Here is a 21,564-nt window from a genome sequence, read left to right on the forward strand (position 1 = left end):
GATTACACACAGTCCTGGGCTCAGAACACAAATAATATCTTGATTTTTTTTTTTTGCTTAGATTTGATTTACCTTTCCTCGCTTACCTATGCTTCCCACATTTTTCTTTTTCTCAAAATTCTATAATTTTTCTTTGCTTTCTAATATGATTCTGTATCAACTGTAAAGTTGTTAGCTCCTAAACTGTGCCTTTTGTATTTGTATTTGATTTGTCTTCGCCACCCCATAACTGCAATTCAGGAAAAGAAAAAAAAAAAAAAGAAAAGAAGAGAAAGCATCTCAGTCCCAACAAAGTAAAGGTCAATTTTGAAGGAAAAACTTTCTACGTGTCTCTGGCAAAGAACAAGGCTTCTTATCCTTGTGTCTCCTGCTGTCCTGCTCAGCTGAGGGTGGCCCCTTGTCAGCACTCGTTATACTGAAGGCCACCTAGCCTCCTAACTGTGTCCAGGCTTCACAAAAGAGGAAGAATGCATTTCCTTCTACAAAGGACATGCTCATTCATGGTTGCATGCTCTCCTACGTGTAGAAACAAGCTTGCAGTCCTCCCTGGCCTGCATGGCCTGGAACAGTAGGAAGGAGCTCAGCCATGATTTCTTGATGCTAGGCAAAGGCCATGATCACAGGAGCAGGAGCAGTGGGAAGCCACGCTTTGTTTGGCAGCAGTAGAGAGGTCTGGAGATGGACACAGTCACCATGTAACTAGTTCCGATCCAGCCACCTCTGCCAGTCTAATTCCTCCTTTGAATCATGGAATCACTGTTAAAAATAAACCAGGCTTTGATGGTTAAAATCCTGGTTTTAAATCCTCCTCCTATGTGTTGTTTATGGCTGATATATTTCTTGGGAAATTGTTTTGTTATTTAAACTATTTCTTATCCTTAAAGTGAGGATAAGACCAATACTATATATAGTCATTCTTTATTACTGGCCCCTTTCTCTGCTCTGAGAACAATGTGACCTCTAAGGGGACAGAGTTTTTTGTCTGTTTACTTCTATGGTCTCAGAACATCCTTAGTACGTCAAGGTAAGTAGATATCTTTTGTAAGCATCACACAAAACTACAGATTTGAAATCCATCACACACACAGAGTGGTCTGTATATAGGGCTTAATAGATGTTATCAGTTATTTTTATAATTCTGTAAAGAGATTAGCAGGTAAGATGAGAGGATGAAGAGAAGGATTGGTTAGTAAAATGTTGGCTCCACAAACCAGAGGATCTGAGTTCAGATCACTAGCACCCCGTGTGAATCAAAATCCCCTAAAGGCTGGCTGACTGTGTCTGTAACCCTGGTGTGGGGAAGCAGAGATAAAAGGTTTCCTAGGGCATGCTTGGCAGCTACTGTTGGGAATCTCCATCTCCAGGGTCAGTGAGAGGCTATTTCATAAAATCAGGAGGATAGACAGTGATAGAAGAACATACCAGATATTGAGCTTTTGTCTCCACATGCACATATACATGCAAGTTCTCACACACATGAGCATTCATAAACATATACCCCACACAATAACATGTACACAGAGAAATAATTTTAGACTTCCAGGTGATATGGATGCTAAAAGTAAAACAAAACATGGTATAAGAAATGAGCTAATAAGCTGAGGTGGATTTGAAAGGCCAATTTGATTTCACATTCAGTATATTCCTTTCTATCCTACAAAACTTGCAAAAGTTATAAGACTGTGAAATTCAGATTTGTAACCATCTGACAGAGAATTGTTACTAATTTGAGGGTACAGATTGGAGGAGAGATGCATCTCTTGGGGCTTCTCCAACAGCTTGGAATAATCTCTAGTTTAATAATTGTTCTCACAGTCATCATCCATCCATCCATCCATCCATCCATCCATCCATCCATCCATCCATGTATCCATGTATCCAACCATCCATCCATCCATCCATCCATGTATCCATCCATCCATCCATCCATCCATCCATCCATCCATCATTTTATCTATCAATACACCTTCCCATCCAGTTTAGTAATATTAATTAAACATATACTTTGTATGAGGTGAAACTTACCTTCCCATTTTCTTTGTTTTTTAGCAGGATAACAGTTTTTACTACTTTAAGCAATGGTAACTCTAAAGACCCACAGTTCAGATCATGACAGAGCCAAAGTCTTACAACAGATGTTGCTACATTCCTCCTTGCAGCATGGATGTTAGATAAACTGAACGGGAACATCAACAAATGTTCCAGCAAAGGTGGGGCAGTGATGACAACCTCCCATTAATCTCATCCCTTAGGCAATGGTTCTGTCCCGATTAGCCAGACCACTACATTTTTCTAAAAACAGAACAATAACAACAAAAGCAGCAACAAAACCAACAAACATGTCTTTAACTGAAAAGGAATTACATCCCTTTGCCCCATTCCTTTCCTCAAGTTGATAGTCGTTTTTGTTGTTATTGTTACAACATACATGTATGTGTATGCACAGATATTTAAGTACAACCTTGTTATCGTTACATATGTATGTGTGTGTGAGCATGCACAGACTTATAATGTGTACCTTGTTGGTACATATGTATGTATGTATTTGTATGCACAGACATATAAGTTTAACCATGTTATTGTTATGCCCAGCCTTGATTTGCATCCTAGCCCAACCTACACAGCTGTGAGAGCCATGCATATGTATCTATAGACATATAAAGACAACCTTGTTATTGTTACATATTTGCATATTGTATGTACAGACATACAAATACAACCCTGTTATATATATATATGTGTGTGTGTGTGTGTGTGTGTGTGTGTGTATGTGTGTGTGTGTGTGTGTGTGTGTGTATGCAGATATCTAAGTGCAACCTTCTGAGAATATTTGTTTGGGTGTACATGGTTTCAGGGCAGAACACTCTGCATTTGCTAATGCCCCTCCCATAATTCAACATTTGCATATTTGTCTTTGTCTAGGGAAGGGACCCTATGAAAATTTCCCCCTTCTAAGTTAATGTGTCCATTGTTATTCTCATTGTTCTGCTCTTATTTATACAGCCATTATTAATGCATTTTTGATACTAAGTATAGTTAATTGTTAGATGAACAGTTTAAAACAAAGAATTTTAGGATGTGTTTCCCCTTTATTCTGAAGATTTTTCAGATGATCGGGGCAAATAAAAAATATGCTGTATTTATTTATGATACATCTCTGTTGGGGAACAATAATCCTTTTGCTTCTTAATCTAAATTGAGCTGCAGTGTACCAATAAAACAAGTCACAACATAGAAAGTAAATTTTCTCTGTATAAATAATTAACTCTTTAAGATTTATTGGCCTTTCTCTATTTGCCCCTTTCTCTGAGTGGTGTAATCCAAATAAAATGTTACATTTATTCTTGTCTGATAAAATATTCATAAAAGAAACCACTACCTTTGGATTTGGATTAGGAAGCTGGAGAAAACATGATTATGAATGTTGACCCTTGTCCAAGAGTTACCTAAAGCCCATTAGCTGAAACCAAACGTCTGCAGGGAATCTGTTTTCATTTGCCTGTATTTTCTTTTGCTCCTTGGCTCTTGTTAAAACTTGCATTACCTTTAAAGGACTGCGTGATGAGTCTGAAACAGGCAAGAGCCCGTGATTAATCCATGCTACATCTCCTGTACATGATGATAAGTTAGCCAGGACTTGGCTAGAAAATCAGCACGGGCGATCCTTGTGGCTTCGGACATATTAAGAGTGATCCGAGAAAGAAGATTCAGTTCCTGGTGAGCAGATCTGACTGTCCTGGAAGAATTGAGATGTTGGTCTTTCGTGTTTGGGATCCTTTGCTGTGTGGAGATCTAAGTGTAGCAACAATTAAAAGAAAAATTCCGTTGGTTTTGCCTGTGTTCCCATTCATCTGTCATATAAGAGGCTTAATGCACATTTGAGATTATCTAATGAGGTCCAAGACTAAAGGACATTCTGCTGTCAGCATTCTACCTAAACTTACTCTGAGAAAAGTTTTCTGAAGGCTGCAATGTCTGTGCTGGTAGACAGTAAGAATTAACCAAGTTAGGGCCCTAACTCACCACTCTATCTTTTTTTCTCTCCCACCACTGGATATCAAAGGTTTTTGTACATGCTAGGCAAGTATCCTATCATTGAGTTACAGATACAGCCCTGTTATTTTAGCCCCTAAAATATCAAGAAAATTAGTATCTCTCTCTCTCTCTCTCTCTCTCTCTCTCTCTCTCTATATATATATATATATATATATATATATATATATATATATATATATATATGTATTTTGTTCACATGTATGTCTAGTTCTTGTGGAAGCCAAAAGAGTGGGTCGGTTCTCTTGGACCTGAAGTCTCAGATGGCTGTGAGTCATCCTGTGGGTGCTGGGAATTGGATCAGGCTCCTGGAAGAATAGCCAGTGGTTCTAAACTACTAAGCCATCTTTCTAGTCCTGAAAAATTGAAAATTTTAAAAGTAAATTACTATGTAACTAATTGCTTAGTTCTTTCTGGGAATATGTTATCCTAGGGAAACAAAAAGAAGCCTGTGATTTAACTCATTTTCTAATAAAATCTTAGGTGACAATTAAGCCATTATTATTATTATTATTTGCAAGAAAGGGATTCTCAGACTTCTGTTTTCATGGGATTGTGGTGCATATCGTCTACTTTTAACATAACTTTTTTTTTAATTTTTTTTATTCGATATAATTTATTTACATTTCAAATGATTTCCCCTTTTCTAGCCCCCCCACTCCCCGAAAGTCCCGTAAGCCCCCTTCTCTTCCCCTGTCCTCCCACCCACCCCTTCCTACTTCCCCGTTCTGGTTTTGCTGAATACTGTTTCACTGAGTCTTTCCAGAACCAGGGGCCACTCCTCCTTTCTTCTTGTACCTCATTTGATGTGTGGATTATGTTTTGGGTATTCCAGTTTTCTAGGTTAATATCCACTTATTACTGAGTGCATACCATGATTCACCTTTTGAGTCTGGGTTACCTCACTGAGTATGATATTCTCTAGCTCCATCCATTTGCCTAAGAATTTCATGAATTCGTTTTTTCTAATGGCTGAATAGTACTCCATTGTGTAGATATACCGCATTTTTTGCATCCACTCTTCTGTTGAGGGATACCTGGGTTCTTTCCAACATCTGGCAATTATAAATAGGGCTGCTATGAACATAGTAGAACATGTATCCTTATTACATGGTGGGGAGTCTTCTGGGTATATGCCCAGGAGTGGTATAGCAGGATCTTCTGGAAGTGAGGTGCCCAGTTTTCGGAGGAACCGCCAGACTGATTTCCAGAGTGGTTGTACCAATTTGCAACCCCACCAGCAGTGGAGGAGTGTTCCTCTTTCTCCACACCCTCTCCAACACCTGCTGTCTCCTGAATTTTTAATCTTAGCCATTCTGACTGGTGTAAGATGAAATCTTAGGGTTGTTTTGATTTGCATTTCCCTAATGACTAATGAAGTTGAGCATTTTTTAAGATGCTTCTCTGCCATCCGAAGTTCTTCAGGTGAGAATTCTTTGTTTAACTCTGTACCCCATTTTTTAATAGGGTTGTTTGGTTTTCTGGAGTCTAACTTCTTGAGTTCTTTATATATATTGGATATTAGCCCTTTTTTTGTTTTTTAAAGAACTGCATGTTTGAGGCCTTTAAAGAATTAAAGTAAAGGTGAGAACAAATGGAGATACCTTATCTGTCTGTCTGATGTTTATCTGTCTGTCTAAACAGGACAATCCACAAAACTTAAAAATCTTGGAACTAGTGAATTGATCAATATTAGTTCTACAGCTAGATTGGCCATGTGAGGAGGACTGTTGATGAGTCTCTGTCCCACCAGCCTCATGAAGAGGGATTGAAAGTTTGTGTATCGCTTAGAAACTGGCCCGAATGAGACTTGGACAACAAGCCCAAGGAGGATGTGAGCCAACAGGAACTCACAGGGCCTTTGCAACTGAAGCGTCAGCATTTGGCTGGCTTGCTGTGGGGTAGACACATTTTAGTGTCAGCATCAGGGCTTTGAGTAATTCTCATTTTTCTGACCTGGCAGAGTCTGAGTATTTCGGATAATTTTTCCTTCCTACAATGAATCGTGGTTGAGTTTTATGGGTTGGGGTTGCTTCACTCTACTTAAGAAATGATGACACCAGTCAGACCTTGTAAGTTCCAGAAATAATAAAAAGCTCTCCATTTATATATACGTGCTGTTTCTAAATAATATGTTTGTGGGGGTGATTCTCTGAAACTTGAAAGTCAGGAAAAATAAAATTGCAAAGATTAACTTTTTATTGCTTAGATTTTCACTTATTTACATGTTTGGGAGCATACTGATGATATAGTTTTAAAATCTGGTATAATTTGTTAATAAACATTTCTTGATAAATTTGGTGAGCCAGCTTTCAGAAGTATGATATGTAATGGCTGTGAATATCTGGTTTTGTTATTTCATCTGGCTGGGTATTGAGATTGTCTGCAGTGTTTCCCTTTGGCTGTCTGGATAAGTGGGAGCACATCACCTGAGTTTGCTTTTTTGCAGTGGTTTCCCAGAAGTAGAACTAACATTCCACTTCTCTTAAAAGTTTAAGTATTTTTCAGACCTGAAGCATGAATTAAAGATTTTTGTGAGAGGGGGGATTAAAGTAGGAGATTGGTTTTAAGACAAACAAAACAAAACAAAATTCACAACCCAGATTAAATGGCCGGAATACCCAACCCTTGGTGTGGAGAAGGAAAAAAAGAAAGAAAGAAAAGATCTCTTCTCTTAGAACTCCCAGGGATCCCAAGGAATAAAGGATGATCTCTACATCAGAGCCAACCAATAGTTCCTTCTCAGACACTATTAGTGTTCTGAGCCCGTGGTTCTGCAATAAGGCTGTAACTATTAAATTTACAGGATGCAGGCCTCCTCACAATAGACAGTTATCCAGAAATGTGGGCCAGGATTAACCCTACCGTAACGATCACATTACATTAAACTTATATACATGGGAAATTTGGTTTCCACCTGCTGAGGTTTTGTGTGCTTTGCAGAAAGTGCAAACTGAAGTTTTATAGTACTGTCGGGGACAGTTAGCTCTGAGTTCAGGTGATAAGGGAAATTCTGTTACAGGAGTAATTGAGGAAATGCATGTGAAATGTCAGGTTTCTTGTAATTTATGTCTTCTTTTGTTGTGCAATTTTAACCTGCAGTTTTTGTACCTAGCCCGTCAGTGGTCGAGGCTGCTGAGTAGGCATCCCTTTACCTTTCTCTGCTCAGATGCATTCTGATCACACCCCCATCTCTGTGGGCAGTAGCCACGGCTTTCAATTAAATTACTCTACTGTCATCAATCTGATTTTGGACTGAATTTCACATGTTTAAAATACTTAAGCACTATTTACCGATCCCCAATGAGAAGTAATGAAATAACTCTCACAGCAGAAGGAACGCTGATATCCAGCCACAGACGGCTGAATTAAACAGAATTGCAGCTCTGCGAGATGATACAGGTAAACGTAGCTCAAAACAATCACTTCATTCAACAAGGAGGGAGGGAGAGAAAGTGAGAGAGAGAGAGAGAGAGAGACAGAGAAACAGAGAGACAGAGACAGAGACAGAGAGATACAGAGAGACACAAAGACAGAGAGACAGAGACAGAAAGACAGATATATATATTTTCATTCAAGCATCTTTAGAGACTTTTTAAATTTCAGAACAAAATTTGTAAATTATAGAATCTGAACACTCCCTTGTACTTGTTTAAAATCAGCCCCCTCCTTGTGTGTGTGTGTGTGTGTGTGTGTGTGTGTGTAGATGCACACACACATTTTCATATGTGCTTACGGAGGACATATTTCAACATCAGCTGTCTTCTTTGATTGCTCTTCGTCTTGTTTTTAAGACAGAGTCTCTCCCTGAGCCTGGCACTTGTCAGTTCAGGTGGATAAATGGGTTGGGCAGGAAGGTTCAGGGACCTAGGAATCTCCTCGCTACCATCTTCTTAGCTTTGGGCTTACAGATGTGTGCCACCGCACCCCATTTTCTCCATGGGTGGTAGGGATCTGAACTCAGATCCTTATGTGTGTGTGGCAAACACTTTAGCAACAGAGTCATCTCCACAGTCACAAAATCTCTTTTGAATTGCCTTATATGGCAAAGAATAGAGAGTCACTCCCATCAGCTGTCCACCATATTCCATGGTGCCTGTTACGAACACTCACCCTAGGTTCTCCAGTGAGGTTGTGACTGTGGCAGTCTCCTTCTCTTAGGGCCAATTGTCCCAGTCTTCTATGCTTCTGCTACAAGCAGATATTTGAAGCTTTCTTATTGGATGAATCTGCATATGAATATTTGCAATTTAAAAGGCTGTAATTCAATCCAAATAAACAATATTTCCATAAAGTTTTCTTTTTTCTTTTTTCATTTGCTTGTGTTCAAAGATGAAACGGTAAAATACAGTTCAAGTTTTTAGGAAGATGCAAGTACAATTTGTAAGTTAAATGATAATGTCCTATGTTTAGGAATTGAGAAAAAAACCAATGACCAACATCATTAATAAATATTTATTGAACCTTTGCCCTTTAAGTTACAAAAGGTAACAGCAGGGCCCTTAAAGAGTGGCAGCTTTTCTCAAGTCGTGCAAAGGTTGTGTCTTGCCTGAGAGCTGCACCAGAGACATCATATGTTTTTCAAAGTTTCTGAGGACAAAATCACAGAGCATGGGGGCATCAGGCAGCCCCTGACTTTTTCTTTTCTATAAGTGACATACCTTTTCCTGCAGCCCAATGTCTAGAAGTCATCACAGAGCTCCTAACAGACTGCAAAAGGGAATGGGTCTCATGAAATGCCAGAGAAGGGCATGCATAGCTGGGAATTAGTGACTGCTAGGAAGCCCAAAGATGCAAAATGAAGCAAAAGAATAAATTAAAAAATTAAATAATAAAAGTGAGACATGAGTATATTATGACTTCAAATAGTGTAAGATAATATCCAATGATTAATAAAATCACTTACCTAACTCAGATATTATGTGTGTGACCAGTTTTTAAGATTGGTCATGTCATTGTGGGATTTCCAGTTTTACATTATATTTGCATGTAAATATACAGTGTGTACACAAATATAATCATGCTATAGATGATGCTGAAACACGTTTATGCCATAGCTTTGCCTAGGAAATGTCTTCATTTGAATAAGTCTGTTCTGAGAGGCATTCTCTGTTAGCACTGTTCCTTTTTTAAAAATTTCTTCTACTTCTAGTACTTTGATTTTAAAAGATGGAATTGTACATTGAGTGTGTTTATCCTAATACTGATAATCCCAAATTTGGTGACACAAAGATGCTGCTGCCTGATATTAGTCAAGCATTAATTATTGGCCACACACTGTGTTAATTACTTTATAGTCAATGTCTCTTTTTAATTCTCACAAGTTGAGAATGTATGAAACAGGTCCTAAATTACTCCCACTTGACAGAGGAAGAAACTGGGGTATTGTGTGTTTAAGAAACATGAGTGAGATCTCAGAGTAAGGAAGTGGTAGAACCTATTAGAAGGGTGTATTTTGGCTACAGGGTATGGGAGGTTAAATTTTGATGTACACTTACAAATTCATCTAAAACATTTTAGTATCACATTATACGAGGAATGCCTCTTTCCTTGAGCTTTCTCAACCCTAAGTTGGTATAAACTTTGTTGTCCTGACATGTGAAAATTCTCATATGTAGGTTTATAACTTGATATGTGAATAGAAGCAAGTTGATATTAGATCTATTTGGAAAATTATATTTATTTTGCTATTATCTCTTGCATCATACTGCCTGAGAGCAAGGGCTCATCAAGATGATTAATTTGCCTTCTGCTTAATTGTGTATTTTCTTCACTTTTGAATCACAGTTCCTTTCTAATCATCCTCAACCAGCAGGTTGCTTCTTTCTTTGAGATTTAGGGCAGGCATTGAGAAGGTACATTATTCTGAATTCTGAAAGGCATTGATTATTATAAGAATAGGTTTACAGAGTTTTAGATTTTGTTATGCTATATGGTTACATGGCAAAATATCTACATATTCTTTAGTTCTAGTGTGTGTGTGTGTGTGTGTGTATGTGTGTGTGTGTTCACACATATAATTATGCCAACCTGTACTTCATATGGTGTAAAAATCTTGATGATCTGGTAATGGCAAAGCCCACTGGAACCTAGTCTAAAGATAGTATTGAACTTAAAAATTTTCTGTTGAGCACTCACTGTACACTAATTCATGTGCCAATAGCATTTGTTGGTTGTAAGGAGAGAAAGAATATAAATTATCATAGAATCAAAGGTTGACTCAGTTAGGAGCTAGTTACAGTTGTATAGTAAAAACCTGTCATCCCTTATAAATATCCCCTGCCCCTTCCCAGAATTAATATTTTTGTTAATGTCTGGATGATGAAGAACCATTGCAAATGCTTTCGTAAAGGATGCCTCTCTACCCCTTTGAAGAGTCAGCTGTCTCTGAGGCAGACATTGCAGAGAGATGATGGCTCAGGTTCTGATATCAGCAGTACAAGAGGCAGACCTCAGAAATGTTCAGGAGAGAAAGTCAATAGTGTTTCATGGTGCCTTTGATTTGTGTGGTGAACAGGTAGGGACTTGTAAGGACCTGTAAGGACTTGTAAGGACCTGGGTGGGAGGGTGTGGGGAGGGTGTGGGGAGGGACAATTTGAATGTAATGTGAATAAAAAAATAAATTATGGAAGGAAAAAGAAGAAGGAGGAGGAAGAGGAGGAGGAGGAGAAGAAAGGAAAGTGTTAAAATGAAAAACCCTGTTGCATATTCTAATGTTATTCTCAGTTTCTCAGTCCTGGGGCCAATGGACTAGGACTGCATAGGATGAGAAGATCCTTGAGTTACTTTGGGAATGACTTGAATTCTTGGTGCTTTGAGATGCCACAAAATTGGGAGACTCATGCTGTACATGGCTGGGCCCTTACTGCCTAGTGGTATTCTGAATTTTTCTGAGCACTTAAAGTTGTTTTGAATAATTTAACAATTATATATATATATGTGTGTGTGTGTGTGTGTGTGTGTGTGTGTGTGAGTTCAAAGTGATTTTACCTTTGTTAATAGCGTTTGAATGTTTTATTTTTGTGTTTTCAAAATTCTCCCACAATATTTCATACTTTGTTGATATTATTAATAGAATTTTCCCTGTGTTATCATATTCTCTAAAGAGGTTATTTTTCATTGAAGGAAAATTTGGTTTTTAAATTGGTATAGCCGGTTTCTTATGTTCTCTTTAAATATTTTGTTAAAGATTTATTTTTCCCAATTTAAACAATGTGTTTCTTTATACCCGAGTGTAAAGCCACAGGTATCACATCCTTTGAAGCTGAAGTTACAGGTGCTTATGAGGCACCCAACATGGGTACTGGGAACCAAACTCAGGTTCTCTGCAAGAGCAGTCAACACGCTTAAGCACGGCGGATTTAATTTTGGGAATGGTGCCTAGTATGTGTGCCTGGAGCCAAGAGATGGGGAATTAATGGGAGAGGTAATGGAAAGAGCACTTTGGAGGATGCAGATAATCTCTTACCTTTGTGGGTCATAGAAAGAATTTCACCTTCTTGTCTGGGTGCTTTCAAAAACTTACATTGACAGAATGATATTGCTGATAACTGAAGTGAGTCACCCTGCCTCCTCTGCTGTGAAAGTGGGCAAGAACCTGTTTTGACTCATTTCCAAAACTTAAATGAACACAGTGTTGACCTCAGCCAAGATGTTGGCTGAGGATGTAATGAAAAGTGGTTGAATTTGGAGATATTTGGAAAGTAGGTTCGATAGGATTTCTCAATTGACTTTAGATATTAAGTAGGAGGGAGAAAGAGACATTAACAATGCCCCATGGATTTTGGCATGAGTCACAAAAGATGGAAGGTCTTTTTAACTGAGATGGGGTAAAAAAAAAAGGGTGATTTTCTTGATTTTAGAGGGATGATTAACAGGTACCAACTCAACGGTACCAACCAAGCAGTAGAATTTTAAGGCCAAGAGGATGAATCTTCCAGGGCTACCACACCAGTTCCTTTCTCATTTCTAACTTTTAAGATACAACCAAGACAACCCTTAATGAACCAGGTTCTGAAGATATCAAACTAGGTAAGAGAAAAAAAGAAGATGGCCCAGATTCTGTATAAGATATTTAACTTTCTTTAATATAATATAATAAATATAATATAATATAATATAGTATAGTATAGTATAATATAATATAATATAATATAATATAATATAATATAATATAATAATATAATACTACATGCTACTTGTTGAATTGAAAAAAATTGTGTTATTAGTCACAGACAAACTCTTTAAAAAACTACTATATATCTGTAATTTAATAGATTGATTTAACAAATATCAAGTACCCCATCTTAGTCCATTTCTATACCAGAAGCAGCGGTGACAGGGAAGTATAAGATTCAGTGTTTGCCCTAATGTAACTCACAGTCTGCAGGGCCAATAGGCATAGCCAAGAATGAGAGGGCTTTCTCAAGAGAGTGGTTCCAAGCTATGAGGAGAAGTAGGATGATGAATTGTCAGGTGAGTGGGGCCGTGTCTGTTTTATTGGAACCCTCTTCCCTCTCCTCTCCCCCTTTATGAATCAGGAGTTTAAGCATTAACAGATTGCAGGCTATTGTATCATAAGACTCTTCATTGCCTGAGTTGAATTTCCTTCAGGACTTGCAAAATCTTGGGTCATGGGATTCCAACCTAAGATTTAAAAAAAGTCCGCAGTTTCTGTTCCTTCTTTGTAATTCTCCTTCTTCTCTGAGCATCATGACAGGAGCACGGCGTTTCCAGAGAGCACCTACCTAAACTGACGGTGGCTTTCAATGTTTCTGGAACCTTCTGTTCTAGAAGTGGCAACATGAGCACCCTTAAGCAGTGAGCAGCATCCGGAAGAGTTAAGGACACCTATGCAGGTTTTGTTTGTTTTTAACTTTCTATTTTCAGAGGGTTCTAAGAACATCAATGTTCCTTCTTGGGACAATGTGTGCTTGTTCCCATAGGCATCCCCTTTTCTTGTCTTAGTGTTGACTGGAGCTTCATCAAGGACCACTACACTTGACTATTGGTAGCTGTGGAGCAGTTACAATCGTCTCAGGATTTGTAGTAAGATATTGCTTGAAAGAATCAATTCATCTTGCCACCTATAAAGTGATGTGCAGGTAACGATTGCTTTGGATTCAAGCTGGACACCTTGTGTCTACTAAGTCTAAGGTTGTCACATCTTTGAATGATCTTCTTTAAAGAGTTTTCTGATTTCTGAAACAGTGGAAAATAGAGAAAAATAGGACAATGTGAGGAAGATAACATAATGAAGTGAGGCGTATTGATGTGTTTGTTTGATAGTTACATATTGGAGGCCCAGGACAGATGAGCATCAGATCACATGGTTGGGCAGTGAGGTGTGAGTGTTCAGGTTTGTATGTGGGGGCAGGTTAAGAGGAGAAACTTTACCCCACTGATTCTGTGTTTGGGGAAGTGTGACTTTGCTTCAGTGTTCCGCCACCCGTGTGGAGCCCACACCCCTGCAGCTACCAAGAATTCTAGAAGTGGTGGCTTAGTGTTCTTCCCATCTAGAGCTCTCCTCCCACCACCTCCCCATCTGGACCTAACCTATGACTTCTGCTATCTGCCACCAAGTCTACCTACAGTCAGCTAATCACCTAATGTTTGTGAATATGTCTAGGGAAATAATTTTACATTGATGGCAACAGATATCTTAAAATACAGAAGAGAAAAATAGTAAAAAAAAAAGAAGAAATCATTCACCTTGAAATACATAATGAAATTATTATTTTAATAATATTTTAATAGGGAGGTGTGGGTATATTATGAAGTAAATCAAGCTACGCTTGTCCCTGTGATAATTTCACAATAAATTAACTGAAAAATCTTTAACTTTCTATTTCCAGTGTAAAAGTTTAAAAGTTTTATTATGTTGGGAAGAATGCATTTAACTCAGTTCAATAAACAACCATTTAGGTTTACCATGGACTACATACTGTGCTGGGTACCCATAGCATAGTAGGGATATATCCCTTCCAGGTGAAAATGGACATGTTGGAACATAATAACATGTCAGAAAAGTTCCACTCCTCCGTTATGCATCAGGTATTTGGGTGGAGGTATTTTTAAGCCTATTTCATCTGCAGGCTGTCTGAGGCTTCTATTTTTTTTTCCAGTGCTTACCAGATGAGAAAGCTGGAGTTCTTAGGGTTTCCGTCACCCACTCAAGGTGACAGTGTGTGGTTAAAACAACACCTTGTATTTGGATTATCAGACTCCACAGTTTGCAGTGTTATTGTGAACACTGCTTTCCACTATGAAAATATTTAGAGAAATGTGAAATGGGTTGATGTACAAGCATGTCTATTCAGGCAGCATTAAGAAAGCAGTTCCTGCACCGTATCATTATTAACTTGCAAATTGTCCTTCAACTAGGAAGAGAATAAATTAATTGGAGTTCCTCATTGTCTCGAAAAATCAAGGTAGGAAGGTAAAATTATGTTGTCTAATTTTTCCAAAAATTTCTGACGGAACATTGGCTTGTCTAGGCTGACCCTGGTGCTGAAAACATTTTACATTCCCTTCTTTGACCTTTTCTTTGCATTGATGCATTTGTCATTTATTACAGACATAAATTTTGTCATTTAATAATCCACCTTGTTTTTATTTTTAGGAAGACTCCCGCCACTTGTCAGCAGGACTTGGCTCTCAGTGAAGAGATGATGTTTATGAAAATCTAACTGTTCTGTTAAAGAGAGTGATTTCTACATTTGGCATTTGAAAGGAAGCCTGGAGGCTGGAGTGACAATGCCACCATGTTTCCTGAGCACAGAGGACAGCTTTGCAAAGACACTGTCTGGAAGTGGACCACACGGGCTTTTTAGGATTGAATTCTGAGTAGAGATGTTTTAATGAATGGTATCTTGGTTATGTAGGCCGACTTACTGCAGCAGGTGGGCAAAGAGTTCTGATGAGTTCAGAGTGTGTGTGTGTGTGTGTGTGTGTGCTCAGGCGTACATACATGAGAGAGAGACACACAGAGAGAGACAGAGAGACAGAGAGACAGAGAGAAAGAGAGACAGACAGACCCACTTTACCTCTCCTACTCTTTGAGGTACATGGAAAAGAAGGTGACACCTTCCAAAAGGTAAGAATTCATTTTAAAGAAAGACAGAGGGAGGGAGGCAGAGTGAGAGGGAGAGAGAATCATCAAATGAGGAAGTGATTCCTCTAATTATCAGAAACAGGAGAGGCGAAATAATGGCTGAAGTTCACCTCCCCATGGGGGAATGAATCATCAAAATAACCGGTGGAAAACAGGCTTGTGCAACCTTGAGCAGTGTGTGTCACCGGCTGGTGGAATTTTTAGAAAGGCAGCAGTTTGGGCTCATCACTGCGGTTCCTGATTGCACACACCTGTTTGGGGCATGGATTTTGCAACCCCCCAAAAAGGGGAAACTGAACTCACTGCTCCTCCTGAGCTGTGCAAAATAGCAGAAAACCACAGCTGCTCGAGCAGTTAACAGATATCAGTAAAATACCCATGTTACATAATTAAGGATAACGTTCTTGAAGCATATGGGCTGAAGGTATTATACTCTCATTAAAACTTTAGGTAGCAAACAATTTAGCACATTCTCATCTACTTGTAGAGTTGAATTCTATAATAAATGTTTGTAATTAGGCATGCTGTTAAACAGGTTATTAAATAATACATGAAGACAATGGCTCATGAAATATAGACAGCTCTGAGGTTTGTGTACAAGTGACATAGAAGCATGGCGTGAGCCTTGGGAGAGTCCTTCCCACTGACTTGGTGAGTACGCACTTTGGATAGCTTGGGTAAGATGGGAAGAAGGTCATGTGGTTGCCTAGCTTGGTTGTCATCTTACAGAAATGCCAACTGAGGACTTCAGATTTTTGTCTTTTCTGTTTAGATATATTATATGTAGCCATCTTCTGGGACCTGCCAGCCTTGGAGAAGAAGAAGAACAGGATACTACAAGCCTCAAACACTGTCTTAGAGCCGATAGAGATCAGATTGCTGGGGAACAATAAAGATGGATAAAGCTCAGTAAGGCCTACACCAATGTTTCAAGATGCACAGGGTGGACACAGGGTGCTGTTATTTATGATGAAGAGTAAGGATGTGAAGCATCTCTTGTGAATAGTTAGGCAGGTGTTTGCTCTCTGGGGAAGTGATAGGAAACTCATCCCTGACTTGAGGTTACTTGGAGGAAAGAAGTTCTTTTGGTTTTGTTTCTTTGCTTGGGGTACAAGCCAGTGCCTTATCTAGGGAAAAAGAATGCAGATGCTCCTTGGATGTCCCCAAGGGAAGAATGATCACTCTATTAGGAAGTTAAGGTCATCTAGAGATCTTGTTTCCTATTGAACATGGATATGGAATCTGGTAACAGAATAAACATGACATTTGGAATGTTCCTAGAGCATACTGGGGGCAACTGGCAAGGCTGACATAGCTTTTACAGATTTGTCTGTTTAGTGAGTGGACAGAATGCCAGTCTGGCAGTTTGCATTGGCCATAAATCACTACCAGACATTTTATTTAAAATCTGGCACTGGCTTGGGAGAGGTGAGGGATTGTCAATTTGTTTTTATTTTGAGGCCAGGCACAATCATAACACAAACAGGCCACCTGGAAACTTTAGCACATATGTAAAAGTGTGGCCCTGGTCTGCGGCTGTCGCGTGCTTGGCAAGAGCAGAGAGAGGTAAATGAGTGTATAAGCACTCCTGACCAGGAAGACCCTGGCAGACCTGCGTAGCCCGAGGCAGCCCTGCTGGAAACCACGCTGGTTCTGAAAGTGTGATATAGGAAGGCTATCATCAGCATAATAGACGAGATAAAATTTGGTTTCCTCTTTTATTCGGAGGTTTTCACAGAGTACATTAGGAACACACAATCAATGCATTCCATCCAGAAAAGAAAAAAGAAAAAAAAAAAGAGAAAAAAGAGAGAAATCACTCTAACAATACAGTTAAGAATTGAGCTGGTTTGGTCCTGACTTCCTTTGCCATGCTCTACCTCATGTCTTTTCTTGTTCTCTTCCTCTTGCTTTCTGTTTTTATTCTGTCTTGGATTTCCCTTTTTAAATGATAAATTGTGATCAACCCCTCACAGTTTTAAGTGAAAAAAAAAAACTTCAGCGTCGACACTGGAAGTGATCATCAGTGTACAGTTACTGCCTAGCAAGCATGAAGTTCTAGCTTCAATCACACTGCTCATGTACATGTGTGCACATGTGGGAGAAAGTGTACACATGTATGTACATGCACATGCATGCACACAGAAGGAAAGGCTTGGACTCTTTTTTTTATTATTGGATATATTCTTTATTTACATTTCAAGTGTTATTCCCTTTCCCAGTTTTCCCCCCATCTCGGACAGCCCCTATCCCATCCTCCCTCCCCCTACTTCTATGAGGGTGTTCCTCGACCCACCCCACTCCCACCTCTCTGCTCTCAATGCCTCTACACTGGGGCATCAATCAAGCCTTCATAGGACCAAGGACGTCTCCTCGCATCGATGCCATCCTTGCTACATATTCATTTGTACCCCTTTGTTGATGACCTAGTCCCTGGGAGCTCTGGGGTGTCTGGTTGGTTGATATTGTTGTTCTTCCTATGGTGTTGCAAATCCCTATAGCTTCTTTAGTCCTTTCTCTAACTCCTCCATTGGGGTCTTCGTGCTCAGCCCAATGGTTGCCTGCTAGCATCTGACTCTGTATTTGTCAGGCTCTGGCAGAACCTCTCAGGACACAGTCATATCAGGCTCCTTTCAGCAAAGCTTGGACTCTTAACAGCTACTGCAGTGGCAGTGGTTAGGACTACTTTTTCACGCCCAGCAGTTGCGTGATTTTCTGAATATTCTGTAACGCTGAACAGTATCACCGAGGCACTTTTCTTTTTTTTTTTAGCTTTTCCATTTTGAACATATGAGTTATCCCCACCTCCACAGGAAAATCATATTTCAAGAACACTGACTTACCAAGACACCAGTCTTCTTGTCTTCATTTGCATGTAATATTTACAAACCTTAATTATTTTTTACCTTGTTTCTGTGCAAACTCTTAGGATCACTTAGCTATAGCTTTGTGAATGGCTTCATTTGTTCATTTATTAAAAATATATAATTTACTCATAAAGCCACAAATATTTAAGTGGCCCAACTTGGCTTTCAAAGAGCTTTTCACCTATTTTCCTTCATTTTATATGTATAGTTTGCATAATACCTAAAAGTAGGATATATATAGACCCTGGTATCTTCTTGATTAAAAATCATGTGAAGTGATGTAATGGTCAAATGCAAACAAAGGAACCATTTTAATGGTGTACTGAAGACACTCGGCAGTTCTCCTGACATTCAAGATATTTGTACCTAAAGATACCTGGTATTAAATACTCAGAAAAACTGTCTACGTTAGATATATGACTTCAAGAATTTTTCTTTGTTTCAGTAAATATAGTATTAGACTGTTTACAAAACGTTCTCAAAAGTTGTCTTATGAATGTAATCGGGAGTCTGTTGCTACAATGTCCCATGACCTAGCCACTGTCAGTTGAGGACATTCATAAAAGGATACAAAGAAAAGCAGAAAATGAGAACCAGCCTCAGAGAAGCCACTTAAAATCCCCACAGCTCTTGTTAGTTTGAGCATCTCAAATGGCTGCTTTGAACGTCAGCTCAGCAAATCTGTGCTCTGAAGGATGAAGTTGAGGTGTGTAGGGACTGAAGGGGACCCCTGTGCTTCAGATTCCTGGAGCTCTGAGAGGTACAGGCAGTTATTGGGCATTTGTATTTCTATCTGACTGCCCACAGGTTAACAGTGGCGTACAGACTTCCATCCTGGCACCTGTCTCCAACATTGCTTTGGATTCAATATACACAGGAATTTGGATTTCAGTTTTCTGATCTGGGTGTCTTCTATCTAGTTTAAGAGCTGGTATGTATGCTTTTACAGGGCTCTCAGGTTTATGATGTTAAGCTTTAAGTATTTTATTTATGTTTTCCCTCTCTGATGTGATGGTTGTTACAGAGCACAAACTGTGTGTGCTAATTAATTAAATTTGGAGATCCAAAATTTTAAAAGTCCATCTATTTTTTCCTTCTAAGGTTTTGAAGTAGGTAGCATAGTTTGTTTAAGAAAAACAAATGAGATATAAGATGTATCATATATACATATCTAGATATATGTATATAAAGATAAATTAATGGAGAATCATAAATATAAAGGCATCTTATTTTTCAAGGAAAATGTCACTATTATTCATTAGGTTCTTTAGGCACAGAAGGTCACATTCATGCATGTCCTACTGGCTAACTCAAACAAAAATAGTCTCTGAGGCAGAGACCTGCAGCACTGGTGCCAACTTCCAGGACATACCCAAGAATTTCTTTATTTAGAACCTCCCATGTGTTATTTTTTAATCTCTGGAATCTCAGGGATTTTCCCATCCCTCTACATGCTTGATACATTCCTGGGCATGGCAACCTCTGTTGGACTCCTTTAACGTTTCTGTTTTATTTTTAAAATGTGACCAGTGACTGTTTCTATGACAAAGGGTGAGATTCCCAATGAGCATCACCACACATCTAAAGCACTGCAGGCTACCGAAGTCAACCCAGTGAGCCGCCAAGGCATCCCTGAAGGCACCTTTGATAGTAACGATTAAAAAACAACAAAACAAAACCAACCAACCAACCAACTAACCAAACAACCAAACAAAAACAAACAAACAAAAAAAAAACCCGAGAGCTGTATGAGATGGGGGATGGGGTGGGGAAAATTCTGTGTCAACATTGCTAAGTGCTTGGTATTATTCTCCACCATCCTGAAACCATAGTTCATCTCTGCCCAAGAAAGCATATATATTTAATCTTTTTTACTTCAAGTTTTAGTAGATACAGTAGGCTTGAAGTTTGGTAATCCGCTTGCTTTCCATGAAAGTAATGGCAATTTAGTTCTTGAACCAGGCTGTGATAATCTCTAAGGCAGTGTATATGAGAAATTATTAATATATACTTGAAAATTTTATCCTATTTTCTTATTGTGTTTGTGATGTAAACACATCACAGTCTTTACAATAATGCACAATGCACAACTCAGAGAACTCCTTTTTACTCATGAATATCTGAGTCTGAGTTTCACACAAACTGTACTTTTGTTTGACTCCAAAATGTGGGTGCCAAATGAATCTACTGCACTAGGCTTATGAACACTACTGCAACTGTGCAGCCACTATTTCTCCACTGGGAGAATTGTTTCAGCAGATAAACCATCTGGCTTGAAACACAGCCTTCTTTGAAAATATTCCCCATTATGTTAGCTCTGAAACAATGTGTACAACTATGTTCCAGTGGAGGACATGGTTAACAGAAATTCAATGTCAAACAATCTCTTCTCTGTAATCCCTGGTAAATGTTAAAAAGAGGTAATCAAAATGCAAGATTTTAATTCTTTAAAGAATTATTGTGAGTGTGTCTGTCGTAAGATGAAGAAAATTTGGGAAATATTTAATAAAATTATAAAACGATGGTGTTTAATATAGTGACCCTTTCTTTAAGGATTGGCCATGTTACTTTTGTTATGAGTGTCATCCAAATATCTCAGTAATGGTTTGTGTTTTTTAATTTCCTTTTGGCTAGATATTTTCAAACATGAGTTGGTTGTATATAGTTGGAATATTCTTGGAAACTGGTACTTATAACTAAAGATTCTGATGTGAAATTGGGTGACTCTGGGTGCTTTAGAAACCAGACACTCTCGGAATATAGAAATGAGAGTTAGAAATTGTATTGTGTTAATAGGAAGTATTGATGACTAATATAAATTTGATAGAATAGTTTAAACCAATACAGGGTTACTATTACATAAACAAATTAGTTTGGATAAAAAAGTGAGAAATGGTTTAAATGCATTGGCAGCGTTTAGAATGATACTCCAAGGGACGCTTGAATGAAGTTATAAGAAAGATAGTCAAAACAAGTGAACTTTTCTGAGTCTGTGAGACAAAAACATATTTGTGTGGGGAGGAATGGGGCATTTGGGCCCTCAGGGGCATCAGCACATTATTGAAAAGAAGTGAACCAGGGGACAAGTCCTGGGAACCACCACTGTGCACAGAATAGGGAAGGCTGCAGACAGCAAAGCTACTCAATTTCTTGATGAGAAAGACTGCTGGGCAAATGGAATTCCTCTGCGGAACAAAGAAAATGGTGTGTTAACAGCAGAGCACCACCACTTCCTCCACCTTCTCCTCCTCCATCAACACTACCACTACCTCCTCTACCACTGCTACCACCACCACCACTTCTACTATCACCATCTACCACCACTACCATCAACACCATCAACTCCACCACCACCACCACCACCACCACCACCACCACCACCACCACCTCCACCTCCTCCATCACCACCTCTACCTCCTACTTCACCTCTACCACCACCACCTCCACCTCTACCACCACCACCACCACAACCATCCCCACCTCCACCACCACCAACACCACCAACTCCACCACCACAACCAATTCCACCAT

At 39.0% G+C, this 21,564-nt stretch overlaps 1 long non-coding RNA gene across 15 annotated transcripts in view; it reads left to right on the plus strand.

Annotated features, from left to right (window-relative positions):
* The window catches only part of LOC127685340 (uncharacterized), a 54,618-nt gene that overhangs the window by 28,463 nt on the left and 4,591 nt on the right, over positions 1-21,564 (plus strand). For 8 of the 15 annotated variants that reach the window (XR_007977829.1, XR_007977826.1, XR_007977831.1 and 5 more), the window contains exons 3-8: positions 12,762-12,911; positions 13,021-13,157; positions 14,675-14,954; positions 15,702-15,817; positions 15,939-16,075; positions 18,841-18,964. This is a non-coding gene — a long non-coding RNA (uncharacterized LOC127685340). Of the gene's footprint in view, positions 1-12,761; positions 12,912-12,998; positions 13,158-14,674; positions 14,955-15,701; positions 15,818-15,938; positions 16,076-17,938; positions 18,042-18,840; positions 18,965-21,564 lie in introns of all 15 variants that reach the window. The other 7 variants (XR_007977828.1, XR_007977836.1, XR_007977830.1 and 4 more) reach the window with 7 other exon arrangements.

The sequence above is a fragment of the Apodemus sylvaticus genome, chromosome 5 (assembly GCF_947179515.1).
Source record: "Apodemus sylvaticus chromosome 5, mApoSyl1.1, whole genome shotgun sequence".
Lineage (NCBI taxonomy): Eukaryota > Metazoa > Chordata > Mammalia > Rodentia > Muridae > Apodemus > Apodemus sylvaticus.